Here is a 21,364-nt window from a genome sequence, read left to right on the forward strand (position 1 = left end):
CTGACGCAGCTCTCCGACCTTCCCCGCGATGCCGCGACAGTTCCACTGTAAGGTGCCTTCTGGCACACTTGAAGACGTAGCAGCCATCGTAGATTAAGATTGGTCAGTGGAACCGAGGTGAGATGCTGTAGCTGTTGCACAACGAAGCGCAGGAGTTCTTGGGGTGCAAGAGGCTTCGACACAGATGCCGGGTTAGCCATATGAGCAGGACTAGACGACGACGACGAATGCGACGGCCGCGCTCCGTCATGACTACGCCGGAGCACTGTACGGCGTTCCTTGAGACTTTGGATCTCCCTTTGAAGGTTGGCGAGGCGAGTGTCGATCTCAAACTCTTCGTCTGCCAAAGGAAGCGGCGCGTCTTCTATCGATTGTGATGCCCGTTGCGGTCGTGAAGTGGACGACCTAACAGCTGCGCTATAGGTACGAGTGGCAGCATCACTTGTCTCTGTACTTGCTTTTGTCACCTGGCTAGCGTCCTCTTCCAGCGAGGCCAGTGCGGCGTAACGGTTGTACACAGGGACTTGTTTCATTGATGAATCTCGAGGGATCCGTGCTGGCGGTCGATAATGGCGTTGTCGAGCCTTCTTAGTGGCCTTCAACTTCGTGGGACGGGTCGTGGAAGTGATGTCATGATCGTTTGTTTGGCATAGGCCGCATCTAAACGATGCCGACGGTTGAGGCTCCATGGTGTCGTCTTTAGGTGGGTAGGGACAGGATGATCTCATGTGTCCCTGTCTAAAGCAAGAGTAGCAGTACACAACGGAAGGCTTGAACAGACGCGGGCGCGGTACGCAGCCGTAATACAGGATACGTTCAGGTGGGGAATTAGGACCTTGAAGCATGATTAGGCACGTACGACCGCTGCCTAGGTAGCGAGCAGCCACGACCTTGTGTGTGGCACACGATAGTTCCTGCAGGAGCCTCTCGGGTTCTTTGTCAAAGTCAACGCCATTAACCACGTAGCGTCTTAAATCTGTACCACTGGCGAGATATGCCTGGACAGGAAGGACACACTGTTCCGAGACTTGTATTTGTTGCAGTTCTTCGAGTTTATAAACTAGTGCCATAGCAGACACCCATACTGAGACTGTATTAGTGGGTTTGTGTAGAGCAAAACATTGAAATCGGGAAGTCTCGAGGCAGGCGTCCAGGGCCGCTTGAATGATACGGTTGTGCAGAGTGGACATGTCATATCCAGCACGAGGCTTGATAACCACTTTGCACCACGATGTCGTTGGCGACTCCAGAGACGTGCGTGTCGGTCGTGCAGGGAGGTCTTGTGATGAGCGAGGTCTTTTCGGGGCTGCTGGAGCTACATTTTCATCCGATGGAAGGCCAGTAGCTTCCTTCGTCCTCTTGGCTGAGGTGTGCGCCACGACAGCAGGGCTGTTCTGCTCCATGTTGGTGGTATCCATGCTCAGGGTGCCGCCTTCACCCGTTGCACTTGTTCCCACGGAGGAGACGCTCCTGGCTTGGATGGCAGTTGCATCGGTAATGTTCCGCTCCCTCGACGCAGCGGACAGCAGCTTGGATGCGCCGCGCCGGCACGGCGAGTGCCGCGGGGGCACTCGCACTCGCGAAGCCACACAAGAACTCGAGCTCGACGGCACAGCAGGAGGGTGTAGATGACGACTTACCTTGTAGATAGGCGCCAGTAGTAATTACGAACCGCCAAAGCGGTCCATAAACAACAGAGTTCCAGTAGCGGGGAAAAGAAACCAGCAAACGGGGCGAAAATCCGGAGCTACGGACAAACACGTCCGAGCGGAACGAGCGCTGGAAACGCCCCCCTCCTGTGCAGTCGCGAGCAAAAGTTTGAAGACAATGGCATCAGCGAAAAATTGAATTGTATTGAAGCGCAGCCCCGCGGCATGGAATTACATTATTGTATTGGTCAAACAAGCACACGAAGGCGCGCGCTCTTGATTTTAGTCGGAAGGCCCAGGCTGCAAAAAAAAAGAAAATGCTGGCACAACTTGTCCCTATACTTTTGCTCACGACTGTACGTTACGAAATCCAGATGGTCAAAATTAACCCGGAGTGCTTTTCTATGTCTGCTCCATAATTAGGTCGTTGTTTTGGTAGGTAAACCTTTGGATTCATTTGTGGATGTTTTCTGTTTTCTGAATTACCGGGGTGAAAGGCGTTGGGTCTTGTATGTATGCTCACTTCATTCTAACGTTATTGTTTTCGTCTGCTTCCCGTTTCTTCGTGAAATACGTATTGACACTAGGACTGCAAACACAGCGCAACGACACATGTGTGGCTAGCGGAAATGTTCAGGTTTGAGGATGGTGAAATCATAGATGGAAAGGCAGTGGATGCACATGTTATTTAGGTTCAAGATGTGCGGCCATTTCGGGCGCTAGATATGCAACAACTGTACACCAGAACAAAGCACCAAAATATCTATCTTAAACACACATATGAATAAAGATCAGCAGAGATATCTCCTAGAAGTTTTGACAAAACATTTTCTAGCCATTCTGGCAAGATAAAAATTCAAAACAGCGTGCAAGACCTCTCCTAGGTGACTTTCGTAGGACATCCTTCAGACTACTTAAAAGAGGTCTTGGAGCCGCCTTGACGTTTATTCAATTTTTGAGTGTTAAATATGTCTATAAAACGTCATGTGCTCAGTCGGCAAGGATGACAACTAAGTGAATTCTTTATCCGTAAGTCCTGTGGAAGGTTTACTGAGAGAGTAGCCTCTTGCAATAGAAGCGGCCTCGTGCTTAGCCGTCTGCATGTGGGCAGACGCCTCAGGCTTTGGTGTTTTTTCTTGTGTTTTTTGGTGATTTCTAGTAGTCGTGGCAACTCGTACAAATATATATGATTCTGATCACGTGCGCAAGGCAATATATTCATGGTTCGTTGTAATAAACCCCAGTTGGATGTCACCGCTTGTCCTTGCTCTCTTCTTGTGTTGTGTGCCTGCTTTTGCACGCGCTGTTTTTATCAATATAGAGCATCAACTAGCCCGGTCTCACACTTTGCACTGCTTTAGGCCATACTTGTAAGTATAAGACGAAATGGTCAAGCAACAGTGTGATGCAGCGCAGGACAGAGTGTCTGCTCACGTTTGGGCTTGTGTCCTATGGTTGCGCGCCCTTCTTTTGCAGCTGGTTCTACGCATCGCGTTCGTTTGGGGTCTGTGGTTTGGCCTTAAGCCCTTGAAAAAAAATGGCACAACAACGAGTATAGAGCCCCAGCCTTAAACGTCACTCCTAGGTAGCTACGCCTTGGGCAAAGACATTGCCAGGGTTTTGCTGTGCGACTGAGGATGCCAATGAACCTCAACGCCCCGGCGCCGGTTAGGCCCATTCGTGGCCTCAAGGATTGCGTTGGCACCGATGTGATCTTGGAGGCTGCGCCTAAGTGAACCAGCCGGCGCGGCAAGCCGTAGTGAGAGAAAGAATCTTATTCACTGTCTTTCGCACTGTAAGCGGCTCACCATTGCCACCGCACTTCTGTTTCTCAATGAAGTACGCTCGTCCTGTCCGCTCCTTTCTGTGTCCGTGTTTCACTTCGCGCTAGAAGCCAAAATCATGTTTTGAGGTACGCCGCGCTGGCTGGCGCAGCTTTGGCGCAGTTAGGCGTGGCCTCATGGCTTGCACCCGTTCAGTGTCGGAGGCCACGTCTAGCTCCAAAAAAGAGTGAGATAAAGAAATAAAGAAGTGGGATGGCGATAATGAGCTGCTGCTTACGCGCAGCAAAGCGAAGTGGTGGGAAAGCCCCGTTTTTGATCAATCACGTATTCAAGGCGGGGACGCGGGTCTTTTGAGTCTCTGCACGAGGTCGCTAGATGGCCAAACGATGCAGACGTGCCTTACAGGAGCTCCTGCTTTTACACCTCACAGAGACTGTCAAACTCCACATTCCTGGAAGCAAACATTGCTACGACTGCGGCAAGTCATCTGGATCACCGAGAAACGAACTTCTCGGCAAATGCTTGCAAGTTCATTCATAAATCGCCACATTTCGTGCCCGTTGCGCCCGCCGCCACCTTAATCCTAACGCCAGCTCCACAATCCAGTGTCTCTTCCAGTTCATAAGGCACCTATGGAAACAGTAGTCGAGAAGACCAATATCCCCGCCGGAGAATTAAGCGGCACAGAATGGCTCGCCAGCCATAAAAACCTAAAGCGATGGAAAGCGAGCCTTTCGAGTCCGACGCCAGGTTAAGTAAAGCGTAAAACTGTTCCAAAGTTATTTAATTCCAAATGCGCCGTTAGCCCTCGGTGATTGTCCCACATTTTTTCATGTCGCACCGATTTTGCTTGTCTGTCAAGCGACATCAGGAATCCTCCAAATTCGACACGTCAAAGTGAAGTTTACGCAGCAACTATGTGTAATTATGCTGAACAAACCTGGCACATCCTGGAATAACTGGCACCTGCCTTCTTTCGTTTGGACTAGAAAATGGCTGCCTTCTGAGTAGCGTTGGCGACGGCGGCTCGTCAGTTCGTGCGCGGGAGGAGTGAGCCCATGCACGCATTTGACAAGCTTGTTTTGGCCTGACGTAAACAGTGGAGTGGCTGTGCGGCGAAGTAGCGAAGTGACTGAGAAGCGTGAGAGCAATAGCACTGTCAGTGGGACGAAAAATATGCGCATTGCATTTCTTCGCTACGGGCACTTTCCAAGAGCTCAGTAGTGAGCGAGAAGACGATCGGGTTGAGCCAGCCTGTGGACAGCAAGTACGTGCGATGCGTGGTGAAGGCAATATCCATGCCGGGGCCGCAACAAGTGGGTCCGCATCCCGAGGTTGTCGGAGGAGAAGGCGGCCGTGAAAGAAGCGTTCCTTCGACGCGGGGCAATTCCCGGCTTGACGGCATGCGTGGTCGGCGACCTTATCGCCATCATCGCACCTAAGGGCGAGCAGAAGGCGGCGTTCATGTGCCGCTAGGGCCCCTATGCCCTCAACATAATGCTCGTATCTTCATTTTTTCTCTAATTTCTCCGTCATAGCAACGTGTGACTGATACTGTGCACGTTTTCACAACCTACCTGACGCAGGCATGCGGATCCTCACCATGGGTGCTGTGCGATCGTGACGCCTACATCGGGAAAATTACGTCATTCCGTCGTCGGTTCCAGGAGGGACACATTGCTAAGGACGGCAAGCAACACCTTGTTTAGCAGAGGGAACACTTTATACAGCTGCAATTTTAAAGCGAAAGCTTTACTGGCCCTGAACTTGTGATTTCGCCGTGGCCGTGCTCCGACGAGGCACATGACGTCGCACCACGTTCCTCGTCATCCGCGTTCATCGTCGTTGCGTTCGCCGCCGCTCGCTTCGCCAGCTGCCTCGCATGCCTGATAACATGTCGGAGGATTGAAAAGGAGAGCTCGCGTGCGCCGCAACCACAGTTGAGGCGGCAGTATGGACGTGAAAAGTTCTGATAAGTCGGAAGAGGCCTGCATTCGACATCGGAACAAGATGAAGAGGAAACGAATCGCCCTGGAAAGAGACGAACAGCGCACCGAACGACTGGCTAAAAGCTACTACATAGCTAGACAACCAGACTAACCTGGATTTGCATTCAACAATAACCAAGGCTAACCATGCTATGCCTTAGCTTTCGCTACGTATATCCTGGCATAGCTGAGCTAAGCCACTGCCAATTTTTTTGTATCACGCAGTTGACGGAAGACTTGTAGTTTGCGGTCTCCCACATTATTCAAAAGTCAATGGTCAAACACAGACGAAATCACTGAACGCAGCTGGTCCTACCGTTTCTTGTTCGAGCGCTGGCTCGAGCGCGCGGGCGCGGAACAGCGTGAAGTAGATTTCCTTCTTTCATGGCACGTACCCACTTGGCATTTGGGCATTGGCCACGACTTCGATGGTATTAGGAAGATGATGGTAATACAAAAACTGGTAAATGTGTGATGTGGAAGCAAATAAAAAATCATGTTTGAAGAGGTTCAGAAAAACGTCTTGAAACAAATATGAATTCCTCCGAGGCTGAGCAGGCATTCCTGCGGTGGTTCCCAAGGGAGGAGGCTCCTAGAGAAAGGATATTTAAAGTGGAGATATTTAATCCAAGTTGCGTGAACGTTGGTTCCCAAATGTTTTTCCTTGAAGCAAAAAACGGGGGCAGAATAAAAAAAAATGATGTATGAATTTATCTGCTGCACCGAATTGGCACAGAGCGGAGGGTGCCAGACCAGCCCTGTGACGATAAAAGTTTAATAATGGTGTTCGACAGCGTTAACGGGTAAAAATTACTTTTTACTTTTTCTTGCCAATGAAATAGAACGGGTCGAGGCGTGCTTAACGACACTTTGTTATCGTCGATCAAACGCCGATTGCTCTCCATAGGGCCCCCCTTCTAGCGAGAGAGCCGAGGTACGAAGGAGCGATCTCTAGGCAAGGATGTAGTGTTGGCGTCAGCGAAGTGAACGTGCTTGGTCTTCGGACGTTGGTCGTTGGCGCCTATGACGTCGGCGTTGAGGAAGGCCAGCTTGATGCGGTTGATCGAAAGTTTTCTTGGCGTCCATTCATCAGCAGGACGAAGCAGTTTGGGCAGAGTTTGATGACTTCGAAAGGGCCTTCCTGAGGGGGCTGCAGGGGTGGTTGCACTGTGTCGTACCGCACAAAAACGTGCATCCTGTCTCGGTCAGCACTACTCACGAAAGTTTGGCTTTATTAGTGTCCGCCTCAACTGCAGAGACGTCTCCCCTGGCCGCAGTGAGGCGGCTGGCGTAATCACAGACGTCAAGTGTTGGTACCAGCGCCTTGTCGAAAAATTGCCCACGTAGCCTCAATATGCTTTCTTCCTTCATACCCTGGTGCTTGTTAGTAATTCGTTTGATTAGTCTCATGGTGTTGGTTACCTTTGCGTCTAACTTCTTTATGGTTTCGCCATTTGTACATTTGTTCTCGATTACTAGAGCCAGCACCTAGAGCTGGTTGGCTATTGGTATATTCCACCCGTTCTTGATGCGTAGCTTGATTTCCTCATGAGCCTCGTTTGTGTCGTATCTTCTGGGAGGCCTGCCCCTAAGTGTGGGGTGGTACAACAGAAGTTCAGATTTCTCTGCAGAGCATGTGCGGCCTGTTCCTATGAGGTGTTGCTCTACTGTGTTACTTGCAGTCTGGAGCCGTTGTTCTATTGATCCATCGCTGCCATTACAGGCCCAGATAGTAATATCGCCCGCGTAGATTGTATGATTCAGCGACTCTATGTCAATAATTTTTCGGGGAGTCCCATCAAAACGAGAATAAAGGGCATGGGGCGATGACAGCGCTCTGCGGCGTGCTGGCCGATCTCTATGTCAATCTCTGGCTGCTTGAGCCCTCCGACGGAGATGACCCCTTTCCTATCTGATAGGAATTCAGCTCTTGATGTAGTTATATACGTGCGTTGCCCTAGACCTTTTCGTTCAATGTTTTCCAATATGGTGGCGTGGTTGGCATTATCAAAACCGTTCTTAAGATCGAGGCCCAAGATGGCTCTTATATAGAGCGTTTTATAATCGATTTTCTGGTGCTTATGTTGAAGCATCGCATATTGTGTCGAAAGGTTTTTGCGAAATCCTATAATTGTATCTGTGTATATGTTATTATCCTCCAAGAAGCTATCTACTCTGTTTAAAATTGGGTGTTAATTTTGCGACGCAGGATGTTAAGGAGATTGGTCTGAGGCTGTCGATCTCAAGCTCCTTACCAGGTTTTCGAATGAGCGTTATCGTCCCTTTCTTCCATGAAGCTTGCACTTCTCCCTTTACCCAACACTCGTTTCTGTATTCTGTTAGTTTGGCGATTGATTCATCATCGAGATTCCTGAGAGTCTTATTGGTTATACCGTACGGGCCTGGGGCTGATTTGGTGTTTAACATTTGTAGCGCCGCGCGGATTTCTGCCTCCATGAATTGCTCGTTTAATTTCGCGTTTGTATTCCAGTTGTAGCTAAGATAGCTGTAAGGGGGTGCCTGTATTAAGTATTTATGCTCTAATTCATTTAGAAATTGCTTGTGTGTGCCATCATATGCGTGTATTAAATTATTAATGGATTGCATGTGGTTTTTCTTGTTATTCTCATGCTCAAACAGGAGCCTGAGCAGGTGCCATTTTTGCCGGTGCTTTATTGCCTCTCCATCGAATTACATATCTCGTCCCATTGTTCTTTTGTCAGTTGCTTAGCATGTTCTATTTTGTTTTTGTTGAGGAGCGCGATGCGCTTTCTTTTCTTTACATAGAACTTAGAACTTTACATAGAACTTACATAGAACTTTACATAGAACTTTTTCTTTACATAGAACTTGAATTCTCTGTTACTGGCAGTGCATGTTCTGCTAACCAACAAAGCCAGCGCAGCACTACGCGATAACGAAGCTACGTAAACGGGAAAGCGTGGGCGGTCCAGAGTCGAGCGAAAACGAAGCCATTGGACTGCCAGCATCACTGTCCAGGGTAATGTTTATGGGTTGTTTTTTATAAAATGAAGTAGAACAGGCGAACCAGCATTTGATTTCGTCTTACAATAAAATACAAGGATGTTTTCTTGCAACGAGTGCGTCAGTACTAGCGACAGAATTTAACTGAGGAGTGCTTTCGTCATCCGACAAGTACTTGAATGCCCCGGAGGAGTCTGTAATCATGTCATGTATTTACCTCAATTTCTCGATTATTAAGGCTGTGTCCGCGATAATATTGACGCCTGAGAGATTCTCCAGCACTAATCTACTCCTTTAGCTTGACATAATATTTGTCTTTAGTGTCCCCTTATTGCTCGAGTGCCTCGAGAAAGCATTACGTGGAGAACATTGCGCTTGTTACAGTGGAAATATAGCGCAGCATGCTTTCTTAATGTACAATTAAGCAGTGCAAGATGGTGCCATGTAGATGGCGGCCTGCATTGAGCACTGCTCTTTCTCGCTAAAAGTTTCTAAAATTCCTTCACAAGAAAAACCATGAAATACTGGCCGAAAGAAATCGATGCATTGGCCCGCGCGATGACAAAATACGACTATTAATCCTGACCGCATGCGGATGGCTTAGATGGCGAAACAATCCTGGGAATAACATTGTAAGCGGCACGTTTGCAGCTCCTCTTTAATGGCGCATTGTACCAATTCCTCTTTGGCCGCACAGCGTGGAACGTAATCAAGGACCGGCCGTCGGCCGCGATCGAATGCACATCTCCGGTTGCTATATGTAAAAGAGAAATGAAACAGGCAGCGCAGTATAGCACGTGCATCCCGTTTCGTGTCTCCGTTTCTTTATTTTCTTCATCTTTGGCGACTGGCCCGGGGCCAACGCACCGCAAGAGGCTTAGTATTGTCAGCCACTGACGCGAAAGCAACGTGGTCGGCTGACTAATTGGTGCGGGCTTTTCTTGCATAGAGTCACGCTGAGCCGGCAATACCAGAGTAATCCCCGCCACTCCCAGGGTTCTTTAACATGCACCGATTACTCTCGGCGAGCGCCCGTCTCAATTTGTGACCTGTCGCATATGTTTGCTCATTCGCGGTGTGGCTGTTGTTCGTTGTTTGCTTGTTTTATTTCTCATATGCCATTTTTCTACGCACACTAACTTTCCGGTGCCTCACTGAGATTGGCTTACACGCGAATGGCAGTCACGCAAGGCAGTGTCAACCAGACGCACTTTAATTCCCGAGTGTCTACTAGAGCGAAGAAAGATGTCTCCTCACCAAGCCAATTTTTATATTACCATAACAAAAAGGCAAATGCAAACTTGAATGTGATGTTAGGAAAACATGACTTGTACACTGTTTGGCTAGCAATCAATCAATCAATTATTCAATCGCAAATTTTTTACTCGCTGTATACCGTACATTGTTACCGGAAAATAGTGGGGCATAGAAAAAAGCTGCATCTGCGCAGCGTGACTAAACTGTAGTCACCTGTACAACAACAGAGAAAAAAGTGGGCAGAACAGCAGCGACGCCACAATGTTGCTAAAACGGTGCTTGTTTTTCATGCAGTTCTTTAGATACTTTTATGGATTCTTCTGCGGCGACGCTGCTCCATCTTCCGGGCTTGCTTTGCTCCGGCACGTGGATTAATTCGGTCAACGGTGTACCTATGGACTGCCCTGTCACTCCTGTTGGTGATAGCCCTGGTGTGCCCCATGGGTTTCCCGACGGCCACCCGTGTGCTTCACTTCTGGCTGATGTCATCGTCGTTCGACCAATCACCGCTGACCTACGGTCAGCGACGTCTACACCGGATGATGTAAAAGTCTTCGCAACGGCACCTTCCTTCAGTGGGCAGAATAGCAGCGACGCCGGAATGTTGCTAAAATGCTGCCTGTTTTTCACGCAGGTATGATATTTCAAGGTGCTTATAGCTACCGTTCAATGACCGCTTTTTGCTGTTGCTGGTCTGCCCAAAGAGTCTTGTTACTTGCTGCTTTCGTATTTTGCACTGTTACGATAGCCTTCTCTTGAGTGGGGACGTGGAACATAACGCTGGACTGAGAGGGGTGCCTTCAGCAAGTAAATCAAAGTAAATTGAGCCTAATAACACTACTACAAGTAGCAGTCAGTGCTCCACTAGTTCTCCTCCAAAGATGGCTAGTCTACTTGAGCAATTGTTGGATGGTCAGAAATAAATTTCAAGTGACATTGCCGATATCAAGAAATCTTTTATTTCGCGCTTCGAAGCCCTTGAAACACATGTATCTTCGCTCGAATCCTCAACAGCAGCTGTCGACTGTAGTGCAATGTATGACAAGCTTAAATCCGAAATTTTCTCACTTAGAGAATCTATCACTAAATTCACTTCAAAATCCAATGAGTTAGAAAACGGTTCACGCCGGAACAATATTCTTTTGCTGTTTACCGGGAACACAAGTTGAAAATACAGCTTCTTTACTGCATACTGTAGCACAGGTGCTAACAAAACAGGTTCAGATAAAATGGCCAGATATTGAGTGCTGTCACCCTGTGGGCAAATCAAAAGAAGGGCGATTACGTCCTGTCATAACGAATACTTTTGACTTTAGGGAAAAATTAGAGTTATGAAAAATGTTGCGAAACTGAAAAGGTCTGGTCTGTACATCACTGAAGACTTATCATCGAATGTGTGAGTGTTACGAAAAAAACTGTGCGACGCAACTGCAAGTTGACGTGATAATGAATCCAGAGTAAAACTACGCTACGATTATGCCAACATTGATGACGCGCGCTACACATGGGACACTCGTACAGACAGTTTAAAGCTCAATTCTGGTCATTTTCCTAACACATCGTTTGTTTCTAAAGCCGGAGCAGCTTTTCGCTCACTTCCGCCAAATACTGGTAAGCTAAGTATTCTGTATTTCAATGCTAGAAGTATCGTTAACAAGTTCGTGTCTTTATTGGCTCTTGTTACGTCATACTCTCCTCATGTAGTGGTCATAACAGAGATCTGGCTGCATGATGGCATGTTTGCCTCTGAATTTAGCCCACGCGGCTATGTAGCCATACAGAATGACCGATCAAGTGGTAAAAGTGGTGGTGGTGCGCTGCTTACTCGCTCAGACCTACAATTTTATGTGCTCTCTAAAACACTTAACGTTTAAGTCGCTTGGTGTAAGCCATATTTAAACAAACGTTTTATAATTCTTGGTGCATGCTATCGCGCACCAGGTTCCTCATTAGAAGATTTACAGAGGCTTAGCATATTCATGCAGGAAAACGAGTGCGGCACCTCGAACCTTGTGTTCATGGGAGAATTTAATGCCCCGGCCATTGACTTGTGAACCCTGAGTTGCACTGGTCGTGACCTTTCCATTTGTAAGCAACCTCTTTTTCTTTTATTATCCCTTGGTCTTACTCAAACTGTACAAGCTCCAACTCGACATAATTCTCTCTTAGACCTAGTTTTTCTCAGTTCGCAGCTCGTCCAAACTGGTTTTGAGTGCGATGTCATCAGTGGCATTTCTGACCACAAAGCCGTACGCGTGTGCTTCCTATTCATAGATTAGGCTGCAGTCTAAAAATGCAAAATTTTTGGACATCATTCGTGCTAATGACACATCTATAACAGACAGTTTAGCTTCTAATTTTGATTCCTTCCAAGCGCTTGGTCTGCATGATAACGTTGACACATTAGTGGATGCATTTGACCGCGTCGTAAAACTGTGCATTGATAATTTTGTTCTCCTCAAGACTAAAAAGAGAAACCCTAAAATTCCATGAATGAATCGCGGCATACTGCAAATATCACATCGTGTTTGTCATCTGAGCCGAATGAAAAAAGATACGTAATCCTGACAATATATTACATTTAACACTTCTAAGGAAGAACTACGTATCAGAATTAAAACAACTAAAAACTTTTATTTCCAAGTTGAACTACAAGGAATATTACACTCTAACCCATGCAAATTGCAGACTTCTATCACCCCAACTAAAACGGCAAACTAGACGGCATGGCTATTGCAGACCCCTCCGATATAGCTAATGTCTACTTTCAACCAGTGTTCACGTATGACAACTCTCTCCCACTGTTCACAAATAGTAATCCTGATCTCTCTATTGGCGATGTAGTGATCAGTGAAAACGGCTCTGGTGATTCGCGGGCCCAGAAACTCAGATACAGGAAGCAAAGTCATAGCGAGGACAAATATTTATCCACGACAGACGGCAACAATTACACTTACGATGAGTCAGCAAGACACTGCTATTTTTATACAGTCCACGAAGTTCACGACTCGCGCGAGTTGTCACAGCGCGCGTGTCCCTGACGATACCATGAGTCTGAGTATCTTCGTAAGGTCACTCACAGTAATTGACGATGTCGGAGCCATCGGCGCTTGTAGACTTGAAGCGCCGTTTCTACGACTTCATTGTACAAACGGCCAGCAAACAGGCAGATGATGAACTGCTCGCGCGACAGCATGGTAGGCTTACTCGATCAGCTATGCTGAACTGTAGCCACGACCTCAGCAAGCGGTTGTGCCGGACCCTTTTCACGGTTCACCATAGAACGCGCCAGGCTCATCCCAGCTGGTCCGGTGGTACCGGCTCTGTCCGTGTCGTGCCTCAGGTTGCACCCGTATGCGCCCTGGCTAGCCTGGCAGCGCAAGCTCAGCCGTTTTCGTTCCGGAAACCTCGAGATCCCTAGCGCGTTCGTCTCGAGCTGGTGCCTTTACTTCGTCGCGGCTTCCATTGGCTTCTTCCAGGTTGTCATACTAGCTTCTTTCTACAACGGCATCCTAAACTTGATTCTCAATTTAGACACAAAGACGCCCACTGGTCCTGACAATATACCGAACAGCTTTCTAGCAAGACACTCTCTGATGTTCCCGTTATTTGGCGATAATCTTTCACGAATTCTTGACTTCAGGCATTGTCCTCCAGTCTTGAAAGCTAGCCATGGTCCTGCCTCTGCATAAATCTGGTGAATTTTTTTTAAATATAGACATATACCGCTTACCTCCGATTTCGGAATGGTTCTAGAACAAACATACACAAGCATGTAAGAGAATACATTGAATCGACTAAAGTTCTCTCTAAAATACAATTTGGATTTCGTCGTGGTTTCAGCACAACACAACTGGTGGAATTTTCACATGACATTACTAGAAATCTTGATATTGGCAAAGAAATTGATGCGTTATTTGTAGACTTTTCCAAAGCTTTCGACATGGTCCTACACAACAAGCTACTAAGTAAACTAAACGTAATTTTTTATAATCCTCGACTCATCGACTGGATAGCTAGCTTTCTCAACTATCGCCCTCAATTTGTTTTATTTAATTCCATTTCGTCCTCAACTGTAAATGTAACATCACGTGTTCCACAAAGCTCAGTTCTGGGACCTTTGTTATTTTCCGTATCTATAAATGACCTTCCCAACAATATTAAGCCAAAAGTCCGTCTTAGTGCCAACGACTGCGTCCTATACCAGCTGATTTGCTCTCCAAGTGATCACGCCTTATTTCAAGATTAATTCAACAGATTTCGCGCCTGGTGTACGGAATGGCAGATGCGCATTAACTTTGAAAAATCGTAGTAGTGTCATTTACAAACAGCCATTTTCCTTCGCAGCATGTGTACGCTTTCAATAACACAATAGTTCCCAGGGCACAGGTGTACAAATATTTTGGAGTTATCTTCACGCACAGCATTCAGTGGTCCCAGCATATTGGTCACATTACCGCTATAGCACTAACAAAATAAGGTTACTTGAGATGAACATTGTCTAAATCGCCAAAACACACTAAATTAATAATGTATAAAACACTCATTAGTCCTGTACTAGAGTAGGCTTTACGCGTCTGGAACCCGTATAAAGTGTATAATATTACCACAGTTGAGCCGGCACAAAGGAAGGTTGTTCGCTTCATTTGGCATCATGCGATCGTGATTTTTTGCCCTCATTTGCAATCATTTTCTTGAATTTATCTCTTCTATGCACAAGGCGGCATACAAATTCCATGAAGCTATTACATTCAATTATTCACTCAATGTTGTCGACCATCTGCTGATGAATACATCGCTTATGCCAATGCTCTTCCAACCAGGTGTTGTCAGACCCTCAACCTAAAGCCTTTCTCTGCGACCACTAACATGTTGGAACACAGTTATTTCCCGAGAGTTGTCGGCTACTGGAGCGAGTTACCTGGTTCTCTTCGGGAACTGGCACTGTCTGATTTTGTAGAAGCACTAGTGTGATAAGATTGCCGTCTCTTTTCCATCTATTGTGTTCAACTGCCTTTCTTTCTGTTTCTTTCGTTTGTTGTACTCTACTCCTGCATTAGCCCTGAATAGGGCTGCCATATATGAAAATAAACAAATAGGTAAGCAGTGACATGACGATTTGTTATACGATTTTATTATACAAACACATGAGCAAATAACGATGAGATAAAAGCAATCATTTAACACCATAACTTATTTGTATTTACAAAAGCAATTACACAGCATGCGTATTTCAGTGTGCAATTATACATGCGAGCAGCTGCAGCGCAGTTTCACAAGCCGGTCAAATAACCTTTGTGTTGCTAAGGGCTACAGCATCAACATGTTTTATGGTCTAACTCGTTTCGTGCAGTTGCCAGTGTGTAGTGCAGTCTTTCTTTCTCATATTGGGCGCGCGAGAAGGGAACGTAGTATGACGGTTGATACCTGAAAGGATCAACCTCCTATTCGACTACCTATGTATGGATGGTCGTCATGTGTGAATATGTAGCCATGACACTCAGTTTCCGAAGGTAATGGTTAGGGTTATAATGCTTCCTCTGTCAGCACGCAGATGCAAAAGCGACACGCGAATCCATCGTGTCTATTTCAGCCTATATGTTGCGTTATTTGAAATCCTTTTCGTATATTTATTTAGCCATTCGGCAATATAATTCCCTGTATTTCAAGAAGAGTTTTGGGGCTACATGGCTGCGTCATGCTGAGTATAGTGGCACGTGTGCTTGTTTATCTTTCTCCGGTGACTGCTTTTCACTGGCTAGCAAATGGTAAACGTTATCGCTCGGCGCGAGATGCACCTGCAAGTATCGGCTGTTTCTCGAACGTTATCTATGCTTCTATCCCCCTGTCTGATTCATCGAACCTTCTGTAATCTGATTGTATGTGCGACGGGAATGGAGTAGTGCTTTCTGAAAGGCACGAGGGCACCAGCGATTACGCTGCAACCTTCGGCGTCTCATGAATAAAAGTCGACACGTCTGACCCACAGACGAGCTTTTCGACGAATGCCGTTGGTGCCCGGCGCTATCATTATAATTTGAATGTTACTTGCTTTTAGGGACACGCCAAATACATAGTTATTTTTGTCATTCAAAATGTTCCTACTCTGTTCCTGACTGCCACAGTATGTGACATCTGGTGGAGGTGCTGGGTCTGAAGGTGTGCGTCTGGTACATAAACGCAAAAGGACTTCCACTAGCTGCGACGTTGTAGTTACCACCAAGAGTTACGACATACACTCAGCGTTGTATTTACGACGTTGTAGTTACGACTTACACTCACCAGCAGTGGCCCGAACGAGACCTTCTTCAAGCAGCTAACAATAATCCGTTACTACGCAGGAACTTCGGAAACCTTTCAAAACAGCCAGCACCACACTGCAGCGCCAAGAGGGACTGTCATTGACCCTCAAGTCAACACGAATCATACATCAGTGGCAAGAAGCCACAAAAGGTTGTGCTAACGACGAAGAATATACATACACTCAGCGGCAGTGGCACGAACGAGACCTTCTTCAAGCAGCTAACAGTATTCCGTTACTACGCAGGAACGGCGGAATCCTTTGAAAACAGCCGCCACCACACTGCAGCGCCAAGAGGGACTGCCATTGGCCCTCAAGTCAACACGAATCATACATGACAAGAAGCTACAAAAGGCTGTGCTGACGACGAAGAATCTACATACACTCAGCCGCAGTGGCACGAACGAGACTTTCTTCAAGCAGCTAACAATAATCCCTTAATACGCAGGAACTTCGGAAACTTTTGAAAACAGCCACCACCACACTGCAGCGCCAAGAGGGACTGCCATTGGCCCTTAAGTCAACACGAATCATACATCACTGATAAGAAGCTACAAAAGGCTGCGCTAACGATGATGAATCTACATACACTCAACGGCAGTGGCACGAACGAGACCTTCTTCGAGCAGCTAACAATAATCCGTTACTACGCAGGAAGTGCGGAAACCTTTGAAAACAGCTGCCACCACACTGCAGCGCCAAGAGGGACTGCCATTGGCCCTCAAGTCAACATGAATCATAAATCACTGACAAGAAGCTACAAAAGCCTGTGCTAACGGCGAAGAATCTACATACACTCAGCGGCAGTGGCACGAACGAGACTTTCTTCAAGCCGCTAACAATAATATGGTACTACGCAGTTGGGCTTTTCCCCCTTTTACACTTATTTTTTTTATTTATAGAACATGCCACTGCTGCTGAGTGATTCCAGTGATACCGCTACTGATTTACTTCGATCGCACACACACAAGAGCGTGTGCCTGTGTTAAAGCCTGTACTGCTGTTTCAGTGATGCATGCTTTTCCTTCCCGTGGGAATGGCTAGTCCTGCTTCCGATATATGCCTGGTTTGCAAGCAGTCGCTTCTAACACATGGCTCCTGCCTTTTCTGTTCACAGTGCCAATATGGTTACCATTTGGGCGCCTGTTCTGGTACGAACGAGACTATCTACAAAGCAATGGCAGATACTGCTAAACAAAGCTGGAGATGTCAAACATGTCTACTTTCAGCTGCTCGAGGGCCCGCAAAAGTAACGGAGCAGGTCCTGAAAGAGCAGTCATTTAGTGAAAAGTTGCTAATAAAAATCAACAAAAAGCTCTGTGAATTGCCAGATATAAAATAGAACCTAGATGTCATATTCTAGGTCAAATAAACTGTGGAAAGTATGGAAAATCTGTCCGGCATCTTTCAGATCAGTACGATCAAGTACTAGAAGAAATGAAGCTTCAGTCAACTGAAATTGTTGCTTTAAAGAAAATAGTTAAAAAGATTGAGGCAGTGAACACTGATCAGGAAGTCGTGGAACTGCGACAACAAAGGAATAGCGTGGAACAATATAGTAGAAGGAATAATTTAGAAGTACATGGACTTGGGCAAGCCGACAAAGAAAATCTGTTACAAAAGATCAATGTTATTACCCAGGAGTTAGGCCTGGCTTAGTTGACCAAAGAGGACGTAGAAGGGCTTCATAGACAGCCAACTAAACGTGCTAAAACCCCAGCAGTTCTGGTTCGTTTTAATTCGCGTGCAAAGAAGGATCAATGAATGGTAAAGAAGGGAAGTATGAGGAAAATTAAGTCCACAGTATACTTCCTTGAGAATTGAACAGCCTAGAACGAAAAGCTCATGTGGATGATGAGGGCAAGCGTTACAGAGAAGCAGTATGAGTTTACATGGCATAGTAATGGAAACCTGTTGGTGCGCAAGTGCAATGGTGAACCGGCAATACAGATTGCATGTGATGCCGAACTAGAAAAGATAATCTAACAGACGCCGCTTTTCCTGTGTCTTGTTTATCTTTTAGCCTTTGTTTTATTTTTTTCGTGGCATCTCAAACTGGGCTCTCGCACTACAATGCTTTACCCTTTAATTCTTCTGTGCGCCGTTCGCCTGTTCACGAAAATGACAGGATGTCAGTTTTTCACGTGAATACTGGAAGAGTCAAAATACGCACTTTGGAATACAGATGGCCTTGGGTTGCCTAAATCATAGATTTTATATACTTGGACACGCAGAAACATGGTTTACCAGTGAAAATGATGTTGTATCCTTCCCTGTGTACAAATTTGAAGCGGTGTTCACAGAAAACCGTAGAGGCGGTGGCGTAGCATTTTACACAAAACAAATCTTCAGTATGAATTTTTGCCAGACTTTTCTTTCCTTCGTACGCACTACGAATAGATTGCTGTGAAATGTTGTGAAATCATGGTCGCTTGTACTTATCGACCCCCATCTAGTGAAATTGCCGAATTTGTACAGTTTGTACTTGATCTGCTTGGATATGACTGCATCCGAAATATGCCTGTTGTTTTAGTGGGAGATTTCAATATTAATATGTTGACAAACAGCTGACAAACAGATTCACAGTCGGGCTTTTCTTATATTTCAAAAAGGCATTCGATTCTATTAAACATGATATTTTATTTTATAAGCAACCGTTTTATTGCATTCGAGGAGTTGCCTTTATTCTGATTGGTAGTTGTCTTTCAAGTCGCATGCAGCATACATGTTTGAATGGCCATCAGTCACAATCGAAACAAATAATATATGGTGTACCACATCATTATCATCAGCAGCGGCCTGGTTACGCCCATTGCAGGGCAAAGGCCTCTCCCATACCTCTCCAACAACCCGAGTCATGTACCAATTGTGGCCGTGTCATCCCTGTAAACTTTTTAATCTCATCCGCCGACCTAACTTTCTGCCACCCCCTGCTACGCTACCCTTCCCTTGTAATCCAGTCTGTAACCTTTAATAACCAACTTCCCTCCTCATTACATGTCCGGTCCATGCCCATTTCGTTTTCTTGATTTAAACTAAGATGTCATTGACTCGCATTTTTCCCTCACCCAATCTGCTCTTTTCTTATCCCTTAACAGTACACCTATCATTCTTGTTTCCATAGCTCGTTGCGTCGTCCTTAATCCAGTAGAACGCTTTTCGTAAGCCTCCAGGTTTCTGCCCCTAGGTGAGTACTGGTAAGACACAGCTATTATACACTTTTTACTTGAGGGATAATGGCAACCTGCTGCTCATCATCTGAGAATGCCTGCCAAACGAACCCGAGCCCATTCTTATTCTTCTGATTAGTTCCGTCTCATGATCCGGATCCGCGTTACTACCTGCCCTAAGTAGATGTATTCCCTCACCCCTTACAGTGCCTCACTACCTATTGTAAATTGCTGTTCTCTTCCGAGATTGTTAAACAATGCATTAGTTTTCTGCAGATTATTTTTAGGCCCATTCTTCTGCTTTTCCTCTCCAGGTCAGTCAGCATGCATTGCAATTGGTTCCCTGAGTTACTAAGCAAGGCAATATTATCAGCGAATCGCAAGTTACTAAGGTATTCTCTATTAAGCTTTATCCCCAATTCTTCCGAATCCAGGTCTCTGAATACCTCCTGTAAACACGTTGTGAATAGCACTGGAGAGATTGTATCTCCTTGCCTGACACCTTTATTTATTGGGACTTTGTTGCTTTCTGTATGGAGGACTACGGTGGCTGTGGAGCCACTATAGATATCTTTCAGTATTTTTACATGCGGTTCGTCTACACCCTGATTCCGTAATGTCTCCATGACTGCTGAGGTTTCGACAGAATGAAACGCGTTCTCGTAATCAATGAAAGCTATATATAAGGGTTGGTTATATTCCGCACATTTCTCTATCATCTGATTGATTGTGTGAATATGGTCTATTGTTGAGTCGCCTTTACGGAATCCTGCCTGGTCCTTTGCTTGACAGAAGTCTAAGGCGTTGCTGATTCTATTTGCGATTATCTTAGTGAATAGTTTGTAGGCAGCTGACAGTAAGCTGATTGGTCTATAATTTTTCAAGTCTTTGGCGTCCGTTTCTTATGGATTAGGATTATGTGAGCGTTCTTCCAAGATTCCGGTACACTCGAGGTCATGAGGCATTGCGTATAGAGGGTGGCCAGTTTCTCTAGAACACTCTGGCCACCATCCTTCAGCAAATCTGCTGCTACCTGATCCTCCCCAGCTGCCTTCCCCCTTTGCATAGCACCCAAGACTTTCTTTACTTTTTTCGGCGTTACCTGTGGGATTTCGAATTCTTCTAGACTATTCTCTCTTCCACTATCACCGTGAGGGCCACTGGTACTTTATAAATCTCTATAGAACTGCTCAACCACTTTAACAATCTCATCCATATTAGTAATGATATTGCCGGCTTTGTCTCTTAACGCATACATCTGATTCTTCCCAATTCCTAGTTTCTTCTTCACTGCTTTTAGTCTTCCTACGTTACTGAGAGCATGTTCAATTCTATCAATATTATACTTCCCTATGTCAGCTGTCTTACGCTTGTTGATTAACTTCGAAAGTTCTGCCAGTTCTATTTTAGCTGTAGGGTTAGAGGCTTTTATACATTGGCGTTTCTTGATCAGATCTTTTGTCTCCTGAGATAACTTACTGGCATCCTGCCTAACGGAGTTACCACCGACTTCTATTGCACACTCCTTAATGCTGCCCACAACATTGTCGTTCATTGTTTCAACACTGAGATCATCTTCCTGAGTTAAAGCCGAATACCTGCTCTGTAGCTTCATCTGGAATACTTCTATTTTCCCTCTTATCACTAACTTATTGATCGGCTTCTTATGTACTAGGTTCTTCCGTTCCCTCCTCAGGCATGGGCTAATTCAAGTTCTTACCATACCATGATCACTGCAGCGCACCTGATAAGATTGGAGCGTTAGCGCAGAGTATGAAGTCTATTTCCTGTCTAGTCTCACCATTAGGGCTCCTCCACGTCCTCTTTAGACTATCCCGCTTGCGGAAGAAGGTATTCATTATCCGCATATTATTCCGTTCCGCAAAGTCTACTTATAGCTCTCCCCTGTTATTCCTAGTGTCTTACCTTAGTGCTAAAGCTTACCTCCTTTCCTTTCCTAACAATCAATAGGTTGTGTATACAGAATTTTTTAAGATCTTAAGGTTCCTTGTTTGTACGAAAAAAATCTTTAAGATTGTAAAAGCTTGCACCTTGTTCATTTTTTCACTTTGTGTAAAACTGTGTTGTGTATGTGACGGTAGTGTATTATGTTCTTTCTGTTGCTACATGCTCTAAGTGTGTGTTTTCGGGTGCTTGGGTCCCGTCAGGCAGAACACATCTGCCTTTTGCCCTTGTATCCGAGACCTTCTTTTCTGAAATAAAGATTATT

Source organism: Dermacentor albipictus, chromosome 2 (assembly GCF_038994185.2).
Source record: "Dermacentor albipictus isolate Rhodes 1998 colony chromosome 2, USDA_Dalb.pri_finalv2, whole genome shotgun sequence".
In the NCBI taxonomy this organism is placed as follows: Eukaryota; Metazoa; Arthropoda; class Arachnida; order Ixodida; family Ixodidae; genus Dermacentor; species Dermacentor albipictus.